A 19951-nucleotide genomic window follows, 5' to 3' on the forward strand; every position below is an offset into this window, starting at 1 on the left:
GTATATCCAGCACTGAGGACCTTTATCAATGCTATGGGTGTTGCGGACATCACTGATGGTGCCAGACTAGGTGAAATGGAGTATAGTATTAATTACGTAATTTCTGCAGGCTGACGAATATGTAGGTTGAAAAGGAAGGAGATAAATCATGAGACATGAGTTGCAGGAGGGACTTATTATGCAAGACTATGATAATAAAATACCGGAATCAGTCATATACAGGTAGGGAGGGAGGGAGAGGGGAAATCTATCTATCTATAGCCAGACGTCCTAATCCCGTAAGTAGTGGCCATAAATAAATCGCCTTCATGTCGCTCTGTCCCCTACCATTTCGACGCCCAGCCCTCATCTTACACCCCTCTTTCTCGTATACCTATCCACTCCATCCCTATGTTTCATCTTCCGTCTCCCCCTCCCTGTATCCCCCACTCACTCACATACACCTTCCTCGTTAGTCTCTCACTCTCCATACTCTCCACATGTCCAAACCACCTTAGCGTATTTCTCCTAACTCTTTCTATCGCACCCACATCCACACCACAATGCTCCTTTACTTCCTCATTTGTCAGTCTGTCTCTCCATTAACTACCGTACCTCTTCCTTCGTGTTTTATTCTCCACATTAGTGTCATCTTGTAGGTTACTGATGCAAACCACGTCAGTATTAGCCCCTTTAATCCCATGGTATGTGTTCTGTTGTTCTCGTTGCCACTAGACTTTTTTTTTTTTTTTTTTTTTTTAGGTGTCCGACTCTGGGCATTGGCCTGACAGCCCATTCTCAAGGCCCAGTAGTCCTCCTACATTCCATACACCTCCACATGTCACCACCGGCGCTAACACTCACCGTCCATATCGAATACATACTAGTGTTGTCTCATACAGGACTGGTGTACTAGTATTAGCGGGGGTATTTTTACCTGTCGGCGGGTCTTCCTGTAGATCAGTAAAGTCTGCTTTAAAGAAATTCAAATTATTAAACTGTTCCCTGCCCCAGCCGAGATTCGAACCTGGGCCCATTAGGACTACAGGCCACCTCTACCGATTCAGCCACCTCCTTGGAAAAGCCCTCTCACGGCTCTTATATAGATGGGTTATTTGAAAGTTGTATCTAACCCTTTCAGTTTATATGTACCAATAATAAATGAAACTGACATCCACGGGCTGAAGAGGACAATACAATAAGTAACATACAAAAGAATATTAAGGTGTAAGATGCTAAATCAGTCGCTTAGGAAGAGGTGTCACGAACCTTCTATGGCACTTTTGCTACAGCCCTGACTCTGCCCTCTTTTGACCCAGCGGTGCCAATTGCACCTGATATTTACTGATATAATCGTCACATCAAATGTGAAGATTATACCAATAAATATCAAGACCACTGTTTGCTCTAATTCGTGTCACTAAGAAAGTGTCACTGAACCTCATTATTTATAGATGTGTATTGCTGTTACTACTAATTTTGATGTGATAGAAATGTGTGTGATAATTCGTCTTCTTGGGATATCGTTTTTTTTTTTTTTTTTTCGTATCCAAGCCCCTGCCCTTCCCTTTTATTGGCTGGAGTTTTCTTAGATGGGCAAAATCGTCTATAACAAGGGACGTAGGAAATACTTCCTTGGCAGCAAAATGGCTAGGCTGCTTTTTTTTTTTTTTCTTTTTTTTTAATCAACATTAGCTACAGTTGGTGTTGAATATACAATACAATATTAAGATGAACGAAGCAATGAAAGCCACTGCAGACAGCATCAAAAGACCTAAGTGTCTAAGGCAAGTAAGTTACTGGAATGTGGGAGTAAAAAAGGAAACAAGAGATCGGTCAGGAGACTGGAAATGTGAAAGAAAGGCAACTGAGGGAGTTCGTTTCAAGGACACAGAGACACTGAGAGAGTGGAAAGATGAAGAGAGAGAATCTGAGGAGAAAACAGGAGGAAATAAGATGATGGTGAGGAATATCAGTTTAGGAAACGGAGGGAAAAAGCCAAATTGGCGAGAGTAAAGCGAATTTTCAGATGGTACAGTTATGATGTGAAGGTGAATAACTACGATCACCATCATCTTCACCATCACAATCACCATCATCTTCATCACATCATTCACCATTACCATCCCCATCACTATCATCATCATCATCATCATCATCAGCAGCAGCAGCAGCAGCACAGCATGTTATTCCCAGTAATGGAAGATACAGCAACATGAAGAATGTATAGGATAATCAAAATGAAGATGACGAGCATCAAGTAATCGGTTTTGTCTTATGTCTGTCTGTCTGTCTTTCTGTCACCAAGCTCCTCTCAGGTTAACTAAAGAACAAATATTTGGGTGAGAGATACTGCTGATTACTAAAGGAAAGTATTTAAGTCGGAGAGCTAGACACTGTTTCATGAATTACATTGCTAACAGTGTTTTCCGGAACGAGAGAGAGAGAGAGAGAGAGTCTTTAAAGATGCTGAGACTGAGATTGTGACTGTCTTTCATCATTCCATATATCTATTTATTTACCTGTATATCTTCCATGACTGTATGAGGTGTGGTAAGGTGCAAGGAAAGGGTGTAGGATGAACTTGTTAAATGCTCAAGATATATCCACAACTGAACAAATTCGCCACCACAAAACAGGAACAATATGAATAGGACGTCCTAGGGCTGAAAAAGTAAATGGTGGAAAACGGGAGGAAACAACAAAATGGGAAATCACAACGTTTAAAAAAAAACTAATTTGCGAAGATGAAAAAAAAAAAAAAATAAAGAGTATGAATAATGAGAAAAGTAAAATTCTCAAGGTAAGATAAACGGATAGGAAGTTGTCATCCCTCCTTCATCATCATCTTCCTCATCTTTCCCCTCCGCCTTTGCCCAGCCGAGGATGAAATAGAGGTGGAAGGGGAAGATGATTGGAAATAAAAAGATGGTGACTGGAGAAATAATAAGAAAAACGTGGGGATGTGAGAGAATGATAATGGGAAATAATGCAAGAAAGGAAAATACAAATTAAAAAGAAGGATAACAGAAGAAACGAGGAAGAATTGGAGGATGAAACATTACAGTAAATGAAGCAACATAAAAACATATACACTAAGCTCATAGAAGAATGGGAAGTAAAATAAGAATTTCAAGTCAAAAGTAAATAAAACAGAAATAGGAGGAGGAGAAAGGGAAGAAAAACTTGCTAGAGATACGGGTGTGAGAAAGAGAAAACGATAATGAGATGTAACAATCAGGGAAAAAGAGATGGTACACAAAAACATTTGGGAGAGAGAATAATAATGAAACCGTCAGTAAATAATGAACCGCAACTAAAACATATATACAAATACAACTATATGAATAACTTATGAGAATAACGAACGGAAATAAAAAAGATGTTGGAATAAAAGAAAAATTTATATATAAACAGAAGAAATTGTAACTAGTGAAAAGAAAGACGAACAAAACAGAATGAATGAAGAAAACGAGGAGGAGGAGGAGGAGGAGGAGGAAAACTGTCAAGACTACAAAGACAAAGAAAATAGTTATCAACACTGAAGAAAGTATTCGAGACATTAGAGACGATGCCTTTTACCTGCAAAGGTGTGATATGTGAAGCTCAGAGGCACCACTGCAGCCGGGTGACGCGATCAAAGGCATCTGCTGGCAACCTAATAGAACCACACGAGTCACCACCAGGTTAACCCACCACCAGATTAACCCACCACCAGATTAACTCACCACCAGATTAACCCACCACCAGATTAACTCACCACCAGATTAACCCACCACCAGATTAACCCACCACCAGATTAACCCACCACCAGATTAACCCACCACCAGATGCCACTGCCGTTGGAGTGACGGCCTTCCACAGGTACAATGTCCAAGAGGTAACTGAAGGCTTTCAATCATGTAATGCCTCCAAGGATAATAGGTTGGTCATCTACACTACATATACTGAACTACGCAAACCTAGCCTCGGGTTCCTACATCCCAGGGAGGGTGAAGTGAGACTGGCTGTTACGAAAGCTGACACGGAGGTGGATCACACCCCCTTCGATTCTTGCCGTCCACACATGAGGCTTCTGCAACGGGAGGGATTAGACAGAGGCTCGTGATTTCAAGTGTCTGTGGGATTATCGTAGCACCTCTTCCTTGCTTATTTATTCTGTACATTACACCTCAGTATCTTCTTGTCCGTTATTTATGCAAAACATGTCGGCACTACAATAATACACAACGGAAGGTTCAGGTGCAGTATAAAAAAAAAAAAAAACGCTTAGGAAGAGTTGGTACAAAGCCGGCCATATCAGCTACGATACGACCCATATCATTAACTGGTCCTGTCAGGTGGGTAATCATAAGCAGTATTAATCACGTGGCTACGGCAAGAAACACTTCATCGGGCTGTAGCGGTTACCTTTCCGCTGCAGGAAAAACAAAATGTCTGACGCTAGAAAGAATAAAACAAAAAATTCGAATCCACAAACTTCAGCACACACACACACACACACACACACACACACACACACACACACACACACACACACACTCTCCCTCTCTTTTTCTCTCTCTCTGATGTGTCACCAGACTCGGGCCAATAAACCATCAATAATTACATTACTGTGGCCGTAAAGGACATCCGCGGCGAAGATGCTGCCAATATATCAGGCCCCGGCACCCCAGCCTGACCCGGGTGTGTGGCGGTGAGGAAGTGGAGGGCAGTGTAGGTACGACAGGCTGGATGGGCCGAAGGGAGAGGACGAGTGGGGGCAGGAAGAGGAAGGAGTGGGGGAAAGAGGATGTATAGAGGTAAAGAGAGGGAGAGAGAGAGAATTGAGATGAGAGGTGAAATCGAGTGAGTTTCCAATAGGCTGCGTGAGGAAGAGAGTTAGACGGGAAGGTGAAGTAGAGAGAGAGAGAGAGATGGGGGTGGGGGGCGAGGACCCAAGGAACATAGGAAACAAGTCAGTGGGGAGGGTAAAAGCATGGTGGGCAATGAGAGGTAAAGGAGAGTCTTCAAGGAGACAAGATGGTTAGTTGGAGGGGGACTGAGAACACCCTCACGAAGAAGACATCACTAACGTCTTCAGCATCGTCCACATCCTGATCATCATCATCTCATCACCAACATCATTAACATCTTCATTCTCCTCGTTATCATGATCATTAACATCTTCATTCTCCTCGTTATCACCATCATTATCATCTTCATTTTTTTCATTATTACCACCATCGTTACCAACATTGTCATTTTCATAATCAACGTCATTATTAATGGGATAATCATCATTAACATCATCATCATCTCACCGCCGTCATTATCTCCATCATCATTCTCATCGCTGTTATCGTCATTATTTTTACCTTTTTTTTCATTATCATCATCGTCATTGTCATTAGTATGAACTTCATCTCACTGTCATATCATCATCATTCCAACTGTTATCATTATCACCATCATTATCTTTACTATAATCAACATCATTATCAATATCATTATCACTCTCAGGAATTCAGATATTGGGACAATATTAACAGTGATAAGTGATATGAACCTTGTGTTTGTTCACAGATGTTCAAGCCCTGCACATGGCCGGCCATACACTGTACATCCCTAAAATTAAAAGAAAATAAATAAATAAGGCTGGCCGCATCACTGCACAGAGCATTAAGAAATTATGACGAGGCATTCTGATATGTGGACTGCCCTGTGATGTCAGTGCAATAATTAATTTTGGAATTCTTTGATACACGAAACTGTATGAAGTGACGCGATGTAAGATTTTATATACACCACTTTGGCTCCTGTGACTCAGGAGCTGATAAAACTGTTCTTTGGTAAGGTTGCCCCTACCCCCACGAGAGGGGTAGTAATCACCTAGCACCAATACCAGACACTGTACCAGTCTCTCAGTACCAGTACATCTACGTCCTTTACACCCATAAATTAATACAACCTAATGACCTACTTATCTCTGAGTGCCAAGACCTTACACACTCATCTCTCTCTCCCCTCCTTCCTTTCGAAGCTCTCTCCCTCCCCTCCCCTCCCCATATCTTCCCTCGGCTTCCTCCCACTCACCGCTCCCTCTCTCCGCTATCCCTTCTCTTCCCCTCCACCCCCCTCTTTGCCTTCCTCCTCCCCTTTCCAGGCATACTTCCCCCTTCCCCTGACCTTCTGTCTGTCCTACCCCTCTTTTAGATTTACCCTACAGTTCGTTTCTCTTCCTCCCCCTATCTTCGTTCTCCTCTAGTAAATACTCTTACCTTCCCTCGACTCCCCCTTCCCCAGCCCTCCTCTTCCCATCATCCCCCTACCCCACTTCCACAGGCTTTTCCCAATCCCCCCTCCCCTCTGGTTCGTAGTTACCTATCCCCAGCATGCTACTCCCCTATCCCAGTTTCTCCCTACTTTCCTCCCCTTTCTCCTCCCCTATTGCCAATCCACCACCTTCCTCCAACATCCCTCCTTTTCCTCAATCGTCTTGCTCTCATCGTTTGGCGTGCTGCCCTACCCCCCTCTCCCTCTTCCTCCCCCTCTGCACTTTGCCACTTGTAGTGTAATTCACTTTGGCGGGATGATTAAGAGGAGACATGGAGAGGTGACGTAAGAGAAAGAGGAAGAGAGGGAAGGAAGGAGTAAGAAGAGAGGAAAAAAGGAAAGGAAGGAAACGGAGAGAAAACAAATATGTTATAATGTAGTTAAGTGGAGGGGGAAGCTAGGGAGGAAGAGAGGGATGGAGGGAGTGAAAGACAGGAGGAGGCAGGAATGGAGGGAAGGAGAGAAGATGGAGTAGGGGAGAGAAGGAGGGAAGGAAGGATGGAGAAAGGGGGAGAAGGGAGGAAGGGAGGGTGGGTAAGGAAGAATGACTGCGAGAAGGAAAGAGTGGAGAGGTGAAGGGAAATGAGATGATATAACGGCTACGGAGTGAAGGAGAGAATCAAGGAGCGAACGAGAGATGAAGGGAAGGAAGGATAAGGAGTAAAGAAGGAGAGACAAAGGAGAATAAGAGAAAGAATGGGTAGGGACGAAGAAAGAAGTAAGAAAGAGATGGCGGAGAGGAGAGGAGGAAGAAAATGAGAGAAAGGAGTGATGGAAGGTAAGCACCTCAAGATAGCGACAGTTACCTCTAATATAAAAATGTGAGATCCCGAAACACATTAGGTAAGGTTGATGAAGTCCCGTTATTACTGGTGAGAGAGAGAGAGAGAGAGAGAGAGAGAGAGAGAGAGAGAGAGAGAGAGAGAGAGAGAGAGACGCACTGGGAATGTTAACAAGGTAACCTGGTGCCAGAACAGTGTTAATGGTGTCACGCATATACACAGAAGCAGTATCTATTCATATTAATCTTGCTGCCTTCAGATGATTACCGTAGCGAAGAGGCTGTCGTAGTGATGAGGCTATATATCAACTCTACTGCAAAATTAATGTCGTCTTTACTGGCAAAGGTTTCCTACTGACACTACTTCTGCTCATGTTAAAAACGATTTCTGGCAGCGAATGCAACACAAATACAACACAACACATTCAGAAACACGACTCTCTCTCTCTCTCTCTCAGTGAGTGCAATGGTGTGGGTGTGTGGAGGGTGGTCGTGACGTGGTGGTGGCCGAGACATCGCAAACAACTCTGTTCCTCAGGCTGCTATTCCATGTGGCCTTGGAGATGTAACTCCTCTTCCTTAACGATTTAATTTGCACTTTACACCTCAGAATACTGTTATATGTCACTGATTCAAATTATATCGATGTTATAACGATATTATTACAGTACCATAAGACAATCTAAAGGTGTAATATACAAGATAAACAGCAAAGGAAAAGGTGTTAGGAAGCGTACCGTGCCAGCTACAATACAAGCCTCAGTCTCTACAACAAAGTCTCCTTAGCGTTATCTTCTGTCCCGTCACCCACCTTTACACTGTAATTGTTATCCCAATATTACACTTTTATTCATTCCTACACCTTCCCACACCATTTCATTTCTTTTCCCTTTCCATTAGTCATTTTCTCGTTGTCTTTCAATTCTTTCTCCATGTTTTCACTGTGTATAATATTTTAGCTGTCTTCCACTTCAGTTATCTTTTATGTCTCTTTGTAGTCCTACATCATATCGTCATAATATCGTCATTATTCACTTCCATCTCTTCTTCCAGTACCTAGTGTTACCCTTCTTTCCTTCCTCTGATCCTACTCATTTTCAGGCTCTAACATAACCTAATTTAGCCAGTCAGTCAAACCTAGCCTAACATCCTAATTTATCTTACTAACCTAGCCTAATGTAACCTACCCAACTCTAACCTAACGAAACGTAACTTAATCTAACCTTACACTGCCTAGTCTAATTTAGCGAACCAAATCTAACCAAGCCTAACCTAACTTTAATGAACCTAACCTATCCTACCCTAACCGACACAAAACATAACGTATTCCAACCTAACCTTGCCACGTTTACGCTAAAAAAACACCTAACCTAAACGAAGCTATCCTAGTCTGACTTAGCCTCACCTGACCTCACGAAAGACCTGGATGCTACCAATTAAGCGGGTGTATCAGTATCACTAAGCTGATTACAAGCTTAGCCTGACCTAAGCTCCCTGGAGCCCTAAGCGAGCATCACTATCTTTGTCGTCGGTATGAGGCAGGATATTAATGGGGTTAAGAGCAAATCTGACTTACAGACTCACTACCAATAACCATGTGTTGTGAATCATCTCGTAATTCTGGGTCATGATTAACCCCCCCCCCCTAAGCTTAGTCAGTGTATAACATCCCTTGTTTATACTTTAATCTTCACTCATACATTTGCCTAAAGTTTCAAAGTTAAATTAGAATGATGACGGTAGTGAAAAATATGACAAAGTAAAACAATTCATTATTATACGTAATTGCCAGTCTAGTCTTTAATCGTCACTTTTACAGCTATCAAACACTTCAAAGCCAAACTAGACTAGCCGTATTTAAAGTACAAAATACAAAATATTTAATTGCCACAGATTTGTTTATCGTACAAAGTAGCTTTTTTTTTTTTTTTTTTTTTCCTGCACGACTTTCTGAATGCCTTCAGGCCGAGTACTGCTTTACCATCAGTGCTTCCAGACGATTTTACTCCGCTGTGAAGTGTATCCCTCCAGTAGCCTTGAGGGGCAATGAAGGCTATATTTTACCGCATATACTTCCACTAATCTATCCCGAGCCGAATAAAATCGTAAGAAGCATGAAGGAATAAAAAAGACATTATAGTGGTGAAAGTTTATGGTCAAACGCTGTCTGTAACAATCGTAATAATGTTGCTTTATGTAAGAAGAAGGAACCAAAGATCTGAAGACTGCAAGAGTCGACCCTGTCAAAGAAGTAAGAGTGGAAGTCAGAATGCGTTCATTTTGAGATGCCTGGACTCGATACGTTTGGCTGACTGGAGGTAGTAGGAAAGGAGAAACGCACACTTAACAATACTGCTCTACAGCTGACCACTTCTGTATGAGACACACTCCTTCCTGTCAGTTCCAGTTCATTTCCTTCCATCAGCTTAGCTTCAACAGGTTAGCAGTCAACTCTTCCTTATCCCTATCTTCCTTTCATATCCTCCTTTTCTTCATGGTATTTTTATCCTTTCTTAACTTTCATTTCCTCGTTTGTCCCCTTTTTCTTTTTCCCATACTCCCTTCTTACGCTATCGTCCCTCCTGAACGTCTCCTTTCCGATTAACTCTATCCTCATCCCTTTCCTCCTGCCTCCCTCCCATTTACTCTATCCTCATCCCATTCTTCCTACCTCCCTCCCATTAACTCTATCCTCATCCCATTCTTCCTACCTCCCTCCCATTTACTCTATCCTCATCCCATTCTTCCTACCTCCCTCCCATTAACTCTATCCTCATCCCATTCTTCCTACCTCCCTCCCATTTACTCTATCCTCATCCCATTGTTCCTACCTCCCTCCCATTAACTCTATCCTCATCCCATTCTTCCTACCTCCCTCCCATTAACTCCATCCTCATCCCATTCTTCCTACCTCCCTCCCATTTACTCTATCCTCATCCCATTCTTCCTACCTCCCACCCATTTACTCTATCCTCATCCCTTTCCTCCTACCTCCCTCCCATTTACTCTATCCTCATCCCTTTCCTCCTACCTCCCTCCCTCATATTTCTTTTTCCCATCGCCTTTTATTTTTATTCCACTTTCAGGACATTTCCTCTCATCCATCCTTCCCCTTCCCCTCTTGCCTCTTCAGTTACTAATTTCATTAAATGTTCAGCGTTCCTTTTTTACCACGGCTTTAGGGGGATACGGACACGCCTGCTTTATCTGATTACTCTCTCCCTCTCTCTCTCTTCCCTCCCAATATGCAATTAACATGAGTGTTTCTTTTTTTCGCGTTTCAGTTCGCCCATTCCCCTGGCTATTCGTCTTGCTGATTTCTTTTCGCACGGTTATTCATCAGGCTCCCTCTGCCTCCTTGCGTCCCTGTCCTTGTTACCGGAACCTGCTCCTTAGGACGTTTCTCCAAGAAAATTTTAACAGAGGTCATCAGCAATGTATCAGCCTTTATGTTTAAGTCAAGAGGTGTATTTTACTTGTCCTTCGTTTTATGGTCTATGTTCTCTTCCCTAGTTATGTAATTTTGAAGTATTACTTACATGGCAAGCTCTTGCTCTCTTCCTCCAGCAAGTCCCAGACTCTAGACATATATCTGGAAAGCGGATGATTAGTTGACGCAAGCAAACATTCAATGAAAACCAAGGAAAACACTGGTACAAAAGACTGGACTACAACAAGAAGTATTTTGATTTGGTATAGGCACATTTAATTTAGTTTGAGAGGAGTGAGAGAGTGTTTTTGATTGCAGACATGAATGGTAAAGTCAGGAATGTACGAGTGGATGGAGTGGTTGGTCAGTGGGGTGTGCCAGCTGAGGTAGATGGAAATGGTAGTGCTTTGGTGGACATCTGTGCTGGTAAGGGATTGGCAATAGCCAACACCTACTTTCGTCATAAGATGATCCATCGGTATACATGGAGAGTCATGAGGATGGATGGATGGTGAACTTGTTGAACGAAAGGCAATGATGGACTAAGTGTGTGTGGATGAGCGAATGAGAAGACAAGTGTTGGATGCAAGAGTGTGGAGAGGGTGGGGGAATGGAATCTTGGACCATCATCTAGTGATGGCCAAGGTAGAGCTGCAAAGAAAATGGTTGAAGAGACGAAGGGGAAGACAGGAGGAAACAGCTCCTGTGAGAAGAGTGGAGAAATTACAAGACCGTGAGAGAATGGCAGAGTATATGAGCATAGTGGAAGAAAGATTGGGAAGGCATGAGCTAGAGCAGATGGAAGGGGTGGAAGATGTATGTAAGATATTCACGGAGGAGATAGGCTTTTGCAGCGTGTGAGGCGGTTTGTGAAGTGAGGAGGAGATGCAAGGGTGTGCAAGGGACAGCATGGTGGAATGATGAGATGAAACGAGCTGTGGAACAAAAGAAGAAGGCATATAGTGAATGGTTAGCGAGTAGAGGTAGGGGAGAAGATGAGAGAGAGAAGAAAGAGGTATATGTGATCAGGAGAAGGGAGGTGAAGAGATTGGTGAAGGAGAGTAAGAAGAAAGTGGATGAAGTATTTGGGAGGAATCTGAGTGTGAAATGGAGGGAGAATAAGAAATTGTTTTGGAAGGAGGTAAAGAAAGTAAGGCAGTGTGAAAGGAGAAACAGTAGGGGAGTGAAAGATAGGAATAATAGATTGTTGGTGGAGAAGAGAGAAATTGAGGAGTTGGAAGGAGCACTTTGAGGATTTGTTGAATGTAGAGAGTGAGAGCAGTGTGAGTATAAGTGGTTGGGGAATGGCTGGGAGAAGGAAAGATGAGAGGAGGGAGGAAGAGATCAGTAGGGCGGAAACAGTGGAAGCAATGAAGAAGATCATGATGGGAAAGGCCCCAGGAATTGATGGAGTGTGTGGTGAAATGCTGAGATATGGGGGTGAGATTGTAGTGGAGTGGATGTGGAAGTTGTGTAGATTGGCTTGGGAAGAGGGAAGGGTTCCAGAGGATTGGAAATCAGGTATAATTGTTCCTTTATACAAAGGAAAAGGGAAGAGAGAAGTATGTGGTAACCATAGGGGTATTTGCCTTCTTAGTGTGACTGGAAAAATATACGGTAGAATACTCACTGACAGAGTTAGGCATATAACAGATGAGCTAGTTGGAGAAGAACAAGGGGGATTTACGAAGGAAAAAAGGTGTGTAGATCAGATATTTCTTGTAAGATGCTTAGTGGAGTAGTATCTAGAGAAGGGAAAAAAAATGTATGCTGCCTTCATGGACTTGGAGAAAGCTTATGACAGAATAGATGGACGAGGTATGTGGAAGGTACTGAGAATATTTGGAGTGGAGGGGAAATTGCTGAGTGCTGTGAAGAGTATGTACAAAGGAGCTAGGGCTACGGTGCGAGTGGATGGTGAGCTGAGTGAATTCTTTGATCTCAGTGTGGGACTGAAACAGGGTTGTGTGATGTGTCCATGGCTGTTTGGTATATACATGGATGAGGTTGTAAAGGAGGTGCAGGGTAGGGCAGTGGATTTGGGGCTGGCTCTAATGAATGAGGGTGAGATTTGGAAGATTCCGGTGTTGCTCTCTGCTGATGATACAGTATTGTTGAGTGAAGATGAATGGGAGTTGCAAGGTTTGGTGAATGAATTTGGAACAGTGTGTAGGAAGATGAATCTGAAAGTTAATGTAAACAAGAGTAAAGTTATGGTGTTTGAGAGGAATGAAGGTCACAGAATGCACGGTGAGGGTTGAATGGCGAGGATATGGAGAATGTGAGTGCATTCAAGTACTTGGGCAGTATGATGAAGTAAGGATGGAACTCTGGGGGATAAGGTGCGTGAAAGGGTACAGCAGGGAAGGAAGGTTGTTGGTATTTACTGAAAGCAGTGATGAGAGAAATAGGGAGAGTGAGTATCAAAGTTAAGAAGTCACTGCATGATAAGTATTGCTGATCCCTACCCTGACGTGTATTGAAGCGAGGCATGGACCCTGCAAGAGGGAAACAAGTCAAGAGTGAGAGCAGTGGAAATGAGCTTACTTGAAAGGAGCATGTGGGAGTGACATGGAGGGACAGGTTGACGAATGAAGAAGTGAAGGAACGTTGTGGGGTGGATGTGGATGTGGTTGAGAAGATTAGGAGAAATACACTGAGGTGGTTTGGACATGTGGAGAGAATGGAGAATGAAAGACTGACTAAGGAGAGGATGTATGTAGGTGAGGTGGAGGGAAGGAGAGGGAGTGGGGAGATCGAGGATGAGGTGGAGGGATGGAGTTGAGAGGTATATGAGGAAGGGAGGAATGAGTTGAGGAAGGGTAGTCAAATGGTGGGTGACAGAGCGACTTGGAGGCGTTTTGTCTGCGGCCACCCTTATGCGGGATTTGGGGTGTCGGGCTTTATAGATAGATAGATAGACATTCAATGAACACTTGCCTGTTGAGTACCCCGAAAGCTTCAGTTTCACTAACGACAAAACTGGACTAAATATTACATGGTAGAAGAGTAAGGGTAAAGGAGGGTGAATGGGGGGCGGCGGAAAGTGAAATGGGGTCAAAGGAAGGAGGCGGAGAAGGGCAGGGAGAGGAAATATAGATCACAATTATAGAAAGGGAAGGAGTGAAGGAGGACAGAGAAGACAGAGGCCGAGAGGAAGCTCTCTCGACAGGCAGGCTTTAACCTCCTGATGGTTTCGCTCTTTAACCAAAGGTGGGGCTGGAATAAGAGCCGTATTTAGGGTTCAGGTGAGCGAAGAGGGCCAGGCCACTAGATGGGTCAGGGCTTAGCCTACTGCCTTATACCACATAAGTTAACCAGTAGCAGACCACCCTGTGTTTCACAGAGCATTGTACATCGTTTTACATGATATAAATACACTCCATGCCATCCTTTGGATTTGAACCATGGCGCGTTAGCCCATGGAATTATATGACCTTAGACGTTTACCATTGGACTATCGAAGAGAAAGGTGGTATACGAATGAAGAAAGACTTAAGCTGGTGTCTCTTTTCATGCTCTATTTCAGCTTCACAAAAGGACATTTATATGATAGAGAGGATTACCTGAAGAATATTCAGATCTAAAACTGTGGAATGAATCCTATAAAAATATCCTCCACAAAGCGACTGAGAGATCAAGGGAATGCAGGTTTTCTTCTCTGACACAAACAACAAATATTCTGGGAGATACGATCTAATCCTTTTGCTTTTTCTTTCACATGATTGAGAGAGAGAGAGAGAAAAGTCTCGACAGCTGTGTTCTTTCTATTCATTCATTCACCTTTATAAGAGCCTCTCTTACTTCCTTTCTCTATCTATATATTCTTTTCTACCTTCAATTCCTTATGTGCTATTTTTGCCTTTCCTCTTCATTCTTTATCTCCTGGCTTCCTTCTATTCATTTTCTTTACCTCGTCTTTCCGGCCATAAACTCCTCTCTTCCTACCTTCTTCCATTTCCCATCTTACTGCCTATCTTCCTTCTTTTCATCCTTCCTGCCTATCTTCTCTCTCTCCTTCCTGCCACTATTACCGGTTCCATCAACTTTCTGTCTCTTACCGTTCCTCTGTCCTCCCAGCACTCTCTTCTTCCTCTTTTTGTCCTAGTCTTTCATCTCCTCTTCCCCTCCATTCGGTCTCCCTCCCTCCTCCTTTTCTTCCTTCTTCGCCCTTCCTTCACCCTTTACCTTTTCCTTCCTTCCGAAATTACTCCTCAACCCACCAACTTCGTTTCATCCTCCCTTCGCCTTATCAATCTTCCCCTCCTACTCTGCACCCTCCCCCTCTTTCCTCCCTCTCTCCCCATCCTTCATCTATTATGTGCTCCCTAACCTTTCTTCTTTTCCCTCCCTCCCCACCCCACTAAAATTTTCCCTCCTCTTTACCCTCCACTCTTTCTTTCCTCTCTCCCCATTCTTTCTTACTAAACTCCCTACCTTTTTTTCTTTCCCCCCTCCTTCCCCGCCTCTCCCTCCCTCTCTCCTCTCTTCATCTCTCTCTCCTCTTCCTTCTCCCATCACTTCCATCCCTCCTTCTCCCTCCCTCATTCCTTCTTTCTAATCATTACCCTTCTTTTCCCCTATTTTCGTATTTTTCCTCTTATCTTCCATCTTTTCCCTGCCGTTTCCTCCTCCCCTCCCCTCTTCTTTCCCTCCCTTCCCTCCCTCTCTCCTCTCTTGTTCCCTCCCGTCTCTTTTCTCTCTCTCTTCCTCTTCTACCCCACCTCACCTCCCCTCACCTCACCTTCCCTTCCCTCCCTCCCTTCTTTCCTCTCCCCTCCTTTCTCAACCCGCAGTGTGTATTCTCACCAACCACTGCAACATCCGCTCAGCCCCAGCCAAAGTTTTCTTAACAGTTCCGGAGAGAGAGAGAGAGAGAGAGATAGATAGATATATAGATAATCAGATAGAGAGAGAGAGAGAGAGAGAGAGAGAGAGAGAGAGAGAGAGAGAGAGAGACCCCAACAGGGAAGGACCTCCGGGTCCTTGGATGATCCCAGTGTTAAAGTTTCTGAACTCCCGGAATAGAAATTTGGCGTCTGGAAGAAGTGGGGGGATGAGGATGATTGATGAGTGTGTGTGTGTGTGTGTGTGTGTGTGTGTGTGTGTGTGTGTGTGTGTGTGTGTGTGTCAAAGCCTGTATGTATCCTCATCTGCTTCATTTTGCAAATCAGACTCGTGGCAGACGCAGATCAGGCGGCAAACACCCTACCACTGACTCACTCTGGTTGTTTAACTTTGTAGCCGCAGTCCGGGAATCAATAACTACGTCTCTAGTTAGTGCTGAAGACTGGGCTGAAGATTATATAAAATAAGTCAAACATGAAGTCTTAAATGGCCTTAGGCATGTCTCACATTCCTCGACGTTTCTCCAGTGTTTTCAACCACACATTAAAACCCCTTCGATTCGGTGACGTACTTATGATTTTAATTTTCCTACGGCCCGACGATTTTTTGCACCTTAACAGCCACTTGTCTGCCTTCCTCATCCTCTTAACTACCAGGGGGCTGCACAGCTTAAGTAAAAAAAGATCATCATCATCACCATCCAGACCTCCTTTTCGCACCCTAGAGGAGGGTGAGGGATGTAGCAACGTCCAGACTTGGCCCAAATTTCCGCCCAGTCCAATGGGCCACGCTTCCATTCACTCATCATTCAGGCCCCAGGAATCCTGGCTTCCTATCTGATACGCCAAAAACATTCACCACGTTCTGCTTAGCTTCACATAAACGTATCCGATAGAGACAAGTAAAAAGACAAGTAAATAAAATCTTGCCGTATTTTAAGTCAAATGGCAAATGCCACAATGCCACCGTATTCATGGGGTCAAAAAGATACTCATGTCGCTGACCACACGACAAGCACAACAGGAAAGTCTCCAGCAGTAGTTACCTGGTGGTCTGTATAAGGGTGTGTTGTGAGGCCTGGGATGAGTGAGTGGAATGACCTTGTTGTTTACATCTGGCTCCACAATACCCGCCCTGTTGGTGCTTTTGTGAGAGGAGAGAAGGGAAGGGAGGGGAAGGGATGTGTGTGTGTGTGTGTGTGTGTGTGTGTGTGTGTGTGTGTGTGTGTGTGTGTGTGTGTGGAGGGGGAGGGGGCAGTAAGGGAGACGCCTGGCCGTCCCTGCTGCATGATAAAGCTGTAATGAACTCTGTCTTCCTCGCGTACCCTGGATTAATCTGCTGGGACGCTCGCATCGCACCCCTAACATAACTCACTCCCTCCCCACTATCCACCTCACGCCCCCTCACTCTATCCCCTTCTCTACTCCGCCCTCTCTTCATCTCCCCAACTTTCCCCCACCAGCCCCCAACCTCCTCCCCTTGTCATATACCGCGCCAGATCACCGTACCTCATAATACTGTACATCCGAGTAGAAATGGCACTTTGGACGATTATTCCTATCGCCTTAGGAAGCTTTCTGGCACCATTTCCATACCAGTTTACTTACATTTTTGCCAATGCCAATATTACTAAGATGTAAATAAAGATTAAGAGAGGATATTACGATGCAATATGAGGAAAAGGAAAAAAAAAAAAAGAAAGGGGGCTAACAAGCGTCTTAAGCTCGCTGACTTCAACGACTAGAATTTCGAAGGATTTAAACCTTTTTCTTGCCTACGCTCGGTGTGGTCTCTCTCTCTCTCTCTCTCTCTCTCTCTCTCTCTCTCTCTCTCTGTCTATACAACAACCCCCGCCACCGTCTCGTAACATTATACCTTCCTCCTCGTTCGGTTACATACTACCATTCTCTCGGGTAGTGCCTGTAAGAGACAATCCCACCCCTCTCCCAATTCCTTCCCTCCTACCCCACTACCAGTTCTCCTCCCTTCCTCCTCCACCTATCCCTCCTCCCATTCCCCCTCTTGCTTCCTACAACCCCCTCCAACCCTCCTACCCTCTTTTCCCCACTCCTACCCCCCTAACCCCCTCCCCGCACCATCACCGCCGCCGTCATTCCTCCTGCTGGCCACACACGTCCCGGCCACCTGAACACCCACGCTAGACACACGGCCATGGATAGATACACTGGTGGCTATATGGACTGATAGATGGATGTCCCAGCCACCTGAACACCCACGCTAGACACACTTTGGCCATGGATAGATACACTGGTGGCTATATGGACTGATAGATGGATGTCCCAGCCACCTGATCACCCACGATAGACACACGGCCATGGATAGATACACTGGTGGCTATATGGACTGATAGATGGATGTCCCAGCCACCTGAACACCCACGCTTCAGACACACGGCCATGGATAGATACACTGGTGGCTACCTATGGACTGGATAGATGGATGTCCCAGCCACCTGAACACCCACGATAGACACACGGCCATGGATAGATACACTGGTGCAGTGGCTATATGGACTGATAGATGGATGTCCCAGCCACCTGAACACCCACGCTAGACACACGGCCATGGATAGATACACTGGTGGCTATATGGACTGATAGATGGATGTCCCAGCCACCTGAACACCCACGATAGACACACGGCCATGGATAGATACACTGGTGGCTATATGGACTGATAGATGGATGGCCCAGAAGCCACCTGAACACCCACGATAGACACACGGCCATGGATAGATACACTGGTGGCTGTGTGGAGTGATAGTGGACGGGGTGGATTGACACAAAGACAGAAAAGTAAACAAATTGACAGATACGGTATACAGATAAATATTTGATGAATGGAATGATAGGTGGATATGCAGGTGCAGGTAGATACAGATAAACAGACAGACTGGCGGACTGATTGACATATAATCAGAAACAGATAGACAGATATAATGTAGGATGAGTGGACACACACACACACACACAGTAGATTAATGAGCTGTAACAGGAGGGTGGGTACTAACATAAGGACGTAGTAACAGAGGGTATCGGGACCAGGCAACGGCACAACGCAAACAGAGGAACAATTTCACTTGCTCTTGACTCGAGAGATCGGTGTTTTGGGAAGCATGGATGGCTTCGTAGAACCTCTTCAGTTGCAATTTATTTTGACTACTAAACCGTCAACATTCTTTTATATTGTATTAATATCGCTTGAATATCGTCAAAGTCTGCATCAATAATATACAAAAGTAGATAAGGAGGTATAATACGCAGAATAAATCGGTACTGAGGAGGTGTTACAAAATATGCAAAGCCACCTACAATATGACTCAGATGTGCATGTTATGGTGGGCCTGCGATGCCTCTTAGCACCTCTACATTTGTGTACCAGATTATTTCTGCATCCATAGCGATGGTATGACAGAGTTTGTTCTGAACATGCACCATGATCCCAAAGGCCTAACCTATTTCACCTCAGATAAAGGCCAAGATCTAGAGGATTTATTTGACTTATAACCAAAGAGACTCATGCAGCACCTCATTACTAGGGTCATCTAATTCCATGTAACCAAGAACTTAATATTTAATTTGAAGGAGTGGACCAGTTCCAATCTATCCTTAATGACCTAGGAGCAGCTTGGCATACAGAACTCTACCAGTATCCCTGACCGCCTTGGGAGAGAGTTCCAACATACTTGACCTCTTCCTTACAAGCTAATCTGTTTGCTTACACTGTTAATCTTTCCTCTCTGTTGGGCTCACTTTGATCACAACGCCCATTACTCCTCAACCTGTTCTATCGCCTCCAGTACGGCCTGTGGACCCTTCAAAGCAACGTCGACTGTGGCACTTTTGGAGCTGCTGAGTTGGGAGGCCCTCAGGCTGTACTTCTTTGATTTTCCATTGAATGATTATTGCTTCCATGGCCGGGAGCCATCTGAGTGTGCCTCATGCATTACAGAGGTTATTCTCTAGGACATGGAAGCAAACATTCCTTTCTCATATCCTTTGACTAATGCAAGAAAGCCTTGGTTTAATTACGCTTGCTCTAATGCTGTCCACAACAAGGAGAGGTAAAATAAAAGGTACCGGAGACAACCCACCCCTGAATCACATTCTATGTTTCTGCCCAGAATGGTGCTAGGTCTGTTCTTCGCTTTGCTAAAAATAATTTCATCCGTACTAAATGCTCACAATTCTCCAACTCGAATTCTTCTCGCTCCTTCTGGCACCTTGAAAAAAAAACTTTCTAACAACTTTCACCTTATCATCCTTCCCTCCTCTTTTCTACCTCTGATGGCTCTGTAGCTATTTCTTCTACTGATAAAGCAGATCTTTTTGCTCAGACCTTCTCCTCCAATTCCTACCTTAAATGATTCCGGTGCTGTCTCTTCCATCACTTCCCCCCTCTGGCTTCCTCATGGCTGACATTAAAATTTCTTCAGCTGATGTATTTTCTGCCTCTGGCCTCAATACTAACAAGGCATATGGGCTTGATGGAGTCCCTCCTGTTGTCCTCAAGGACTGTGCTTCTGTGATTACACCCTGCCTAGGTAAACTCTTTTTTGCCTCTGTCTGTCAACTTGT

This window comes from Coenobita brevimanus, chromosome 73 (genome assembly GCF_032717465.1).
Source record: "Coenobita brevimanus isolate Jiangsu-jjx chromosome 73, ASM3271746v2, whole genome shotgun sequence".
NCBI lineage: Eukaryota > Metazoa > Arthropoda > Malacostraca > Decapoda > Coenobitidae > Coenobita > Coenobita brevimanus.